This window comes from Alosa alosa, chromosome 7 (genome assembly GCF_017589495.1).
Source record: "Alosa alosa isolate M-15738 ecotype Scorff River chromosome 7, AALO_Geno_1.1, whole genome shotgun sequence".
Classification (NCBI taxonomy): Eukaryota; Metazoa; Chordata; class Actinopteri; order Clupeiformes; family Clupeidae; genus Alosa; species Alosa alosa.
In genome coordinates, this window is record NC_063195.1 from 1883258 (window position 1) to 1888106 (window position 4849).

At 41.2% G+C, this 4849-nt stretch overlaps 1 protein-coding gene across 1 annotated transcript in view; it reads left to right on the plus strand.

The window, feature by feature from the left end:
- Positions 1 to 4369: 4369 nt before the first annotated feature.
- Positions 4370 to 4849, plus strand: part of LOC125297661 (glutamate receptor ionotropic, NMDA 2A-like) — a 6594-nt gene continuing 6114 nt past the window's right edge. The window contains exon 1 of the mRNA XM_048248099.1: positions 4370 to 4505. The gene's annotated coding sequence lies outside the window, so the exon portion shown is untranslated. The remainder of the gene's footprint in view (positions 4506 to 4849) is intronic.

Below are 4849 nucleotides of genomic sequence, written 5' to 3' on the forward strand. Positions count from 1 at the left end.
TTTAGTAGCATATAGCATATAGCATATTGATATATTAATAGGTTTAGTAGCATATAGCATATGGATATATGAATAGGTTTAGGTAGCACATAGCATATAGCATATGGATATATTAATATGTTTAGTAGCATATAGCATATGGATATATTAATAGGTTCAGGTAGCATATAGCATATGGATATATGAATAAGTTTAGTAGCATATAGCATATTGATATATTAATAGGTTTAGTAGCATATAGCATATGGATATATGAATAGGTTTAGTAGCATATAGCATATGGATATATTAATAGGTTTAGTAGCATATAGCATATGGATATATGAATGGATTTAGTATAGCATATAGCATATGGATATATTAATAGGTTTAGTATAGCATATAGCATATGGATATATTAATAGGTTTAGTACAGCATATATCATATGGATATATTAATAGCATATAGCATATGGATATATTAATAGGTTTAGTAGCATATAGCATATGGATATATTAATAGGTTTAGTAGCATATAGCATATGGATATATTAATAGCATATAGCATATGGATATATTAATAGGTTTAGTAGCATATAGCATATGGATATATTATTAGGTTTAGTACAGCATATAGCATATGGATATATTAATAGGTTTAGTAGCATATAGCATATGGATATATTAATAGGTTTAGTATAGCATATAGCATATGGATATATTAATAGGTTTAGTACAGCATATAGCATATGGATATATTAATAGGTTTAGTAGCATATAGCATATGGATATATTAATAGGTTTAGTACAGCATATAGCATATGGATATATTAATAGGTTTAGTAGCATATAGCATATGGATATATTAATAGGTTTAGTATAGCATATAGCATATGGATATATTAATAGGTTTAGTAGCATATAGCATATAGCATATGGATATATTAATAGGTTTAGTACAGCATATAGCATATGGATATATTAATAGGTTTAGTAGCATATAGCATATAGCATATGGATATATTAATAGGTTTAGTAGCATATAGCATATGGATATATTAATAGGTTTAGTATAGCATATAGCATATGGATATATTAATAGGTTTAGTATAGCATATAGCATATGGATATATTAATAGGTTTAGTATAGCATATAGCATATGGATATATTAATAGGTTTAGTAGCATATAGCATATAGCATATGGATATATTAATAGGTTTAGTAGCAGATAGCATATGGATATATTAATAGGTTTAGTATAGCATATAGCATATGGATATATTAATAGGTTTAGTAGCATATAGCATATAGCATATGGATATATTAATAGGTTTAGTAGCATATAGCATATGGATATATTAATAGGTTTAGTATAGCATATAGCATATGGATATATTAATAGGTTTAGTATATGAAAGAAATTGCTCACACACACTATCTATCTCCCTCCTCCATCCATCCCTCTCTCTCTCCATCACCCCATCTCCCTCTCTTCCTTCTCTCTCTTTCTCTCCCTCCCTCTCTCCTCCATTCATCCCCCTCTCTCTTCCCCTCCCTCCCTCTCTCCACCATTCACCCACTCTACTACTCCCCTCATCTATGTATCTTCATGTGACTGTGTGTGTGTGTGCAGTGTTTGTGTGTACAGTGTGTGTGTGTGTGTGTACAGTGTGTGTGTGTGTTTGTGTGTGTGTCTGTATGTATGTGTGTGTGTGCAGTGTGTGTGTGTGTGTGCGTGTGTGTGTGTGTGTGTGTGTGTAGCTGGTGTTTGATAACAAAAGTGGTGTCACTGTGAGAAGTGAGTTGCCATGGAGACTGGAATAACCCACATGATGTTTTTGGAGGACTTGTGTAATCTTCTCCTGGACCATCTTCACTCTCTCTCTCTCTCTCTCTCTCCCTCTCTCTCTCCCTCTCTCTCACACACACATAGACACACTATGTCTCTCTCTCTCTCTCTCTCTCTCACACACACACACACACACACAGACACACACTGACACAGACACCCACACGCACACCCACACACACCCACACACACACACTCTGTCTATCTCTCATGAGAAATAGAAAGAAAAGAGAGAGTGATAGAAGCAACAAGATGTGTAGAGAGAGAAACAGAGAGAGAGAGGGAGAGATTGTGTGTGTGTGTGTGTGTGTGTGTGAGAGAGAGAGGGATGTGTGTGTGAGAGAGAGGGAAGTGTGTGCTGGTGTGTGTGTGTGATAAAAGGTAGATAAATGATATTTGTTAGTTATCTGTCATTACGTAACTTGCCTGTCTTTGTACTTACATAATCTTCCTCCTGTATGATCAGCTGTCAGAGGAATGTGTGTGTGCGTATTGTTACAGGAACATTATGTGTGTGTGTGTGTGTGTGTGTGACGGGAGAATTGTGTGTGAGTGTGTATGTGTGTGTGTGAGAGAGAGGGAGAGAAAGAGGGAGAGAGAGAGGGAGAAAGGTCTTTTTCATTTGTAAAAAAGAACTACCTTTATGTGGTCTAAGCTTGCAGCCTTGTTATTTAATTAATTGCATTTTAATTACATCATCTCTGAACAGAGGCAAATGTGGCCAACCTTGTCCACCTACAGGTGTGTGTGTGTGTGCGTGCGTGCGTGCGTGTGTGTTTGTGAATGTGTGTGTGGGGAGGAGAGGAAGAGAGGAGAAGGGGAATGGCTAGGATATCCTCATTAACAGTAATTAGATGTTAAAAAGTGTGTGTAAGTGCTGGTGTGTGTACTGTAAGTGCTGGTATGTGTGTGTGTGTGTGTGTGTGTGTGTGTGTGTGTGTGTGTGTGTGTGTGTGTGTAAGTGCTGGTGTGTGTGTGTGTGTGTGTGCACATGCTATATTCTCCTCCCCAGAGGCCTAGCTGGACGTCTGTAGTGCCAATTAACAATCTGTTATCAATTACTAACTACACACGCACACACGACTAACTACACACACACACACACACATGACTAACTACACACGCACACACGACTAACTACACACGCACACACGACTAACTACACACACACACACACACATGACTAACTACACATGCACACAGAAACACACACACACAAACGCATGCATACACACACATGCACACACACACACATACACACACACGCACACACACTCTTCCTCACAAACACACACACGCACACACACTCTTCCTCACACACACACACACACGGACATAATCCCCCCCCCCTCCAAAACACACACACATGAAAGACAAGAACATATGATTGGGAATGACCTCTGCAGTTTGGCCATCACTGGGAATGACCTCTGCAGTTTGACCACCACTGAGAATATTTCAGGGGAGAGGGGATTATCAATTGCAGTGTCTGTGTGTGTGTACACGCATGTATGTCTATCTCTCTCTCTCTGTGTGTGTCTGTGTGTGTGAGGAAGAGTGTGTGTGTGTGTGTGTGTGTGTGTGTGAGGAACAGTGTGTGTGCGTGTTTAGGTTTCAGCATCATCACTGGAGTTCCCGCCTTACCAAGAGGCACTGACGCGACGAACTGCACATGGAAGCAGCACGCTTTTCATCATCATCCCTGTGTGTGTGTGAGTGTGCGTGCGTGTGTGTGTGTGAGTGTGTGTGTGCGTGTGTGTGTGTGTGTGTGTGAGTGTGTGTGTGTGTGTGTGTGTGTGTGTGTGTGTGTGTGTGTGTGTGTGTGTGTGTGTGTAATGTTCCGTATCATTTCCCAGTGTGCGGGTAGAAGCTGAACTAAAAGAGCTGAAAGTTGATGGTAGGCAGGTATCTCTTCACTCGCCCTTGTCCACGTCACAACAGGACGTTTGGGATAAAGCTTCAAATTGATTAAGGAGAAACGATAAAACAACCCACAGACTTAAGTCACTCCCTCCACCTTCTCTCTCATTTTCTCTCCCTCTCACACACACACACCACACACACACACACACACACAGACTTACAATCTCACTAACTCACACAGCCGCGCTACCCATAAGAACATATGTTTACCTTTAATTAAAACGGCCTCATTTGAAATCGGGTTTTGCCGCGGAGCGCGTGGGAGTTACTGGCGGCTCCATCTCAATGCAGCGCAAGAGGAGAAACGCGCTCGGAGACGTTGGCGCCTTGTCGACGTTTTTCCAGCGAGAATTTCACGCTACATCAACACAACAACACAACTGAGAGGGTTCGTTTACTTGTAGTGTTGTCTTATTGATCCTGCGGAAGCTCGCGGGAGGATTTTCTGTTTGTTTAGGTTTTTTTTTTTTTTTCGTAAAGCGACACACATCTTGAAGGAATCCCCTGCCGCTCGTGAGGCAAGAGAAACCTGTTCACCAGCGAACCCCACTGCGGTACCGGCGCGAGGCACCCCAATCCTCCCCAAAAAACAAAAACAATCGGATCCATTCATGTTAAGGGCACCGAGAGAGCCCGTGCGCCTGACGGACACCGAGGGCTTGAAGGATTTAAATTGGACTTGCCAAGCTTTACCTCAGGCGATGGATATGTGATCTGAGGTGCGTGTGGAATGCTCCCGGCATGAAAAGTGGGTGAGTTTCTCCGTGTTTTATTGATTTTATTATTGTTCTTAAAAAAAATGTTCTTAAATATTTGATGGATCTTCCGTCTGGTTCGCGGTCAGAGCTGAAGGCAGCGTCAGGAGAGATCAGAAGGAGAGAACAGAGGAAAGATTTTTCTCGAGGAGAATAGAATGAAACGAATGGAAAGAGGGGAGAAGAAAGGGAAGTGATTTGCCTTCACTCGCAACACCTGCTGCGCGCGGCGCCCTATATACGCTGAGCCGTTACAGACAAAACCTCGCGCGTGAGGGGAATACAGCACACACAGACACACACACACATGCGCGCGCGCGCGCTCACAGGCTCTATAAAAA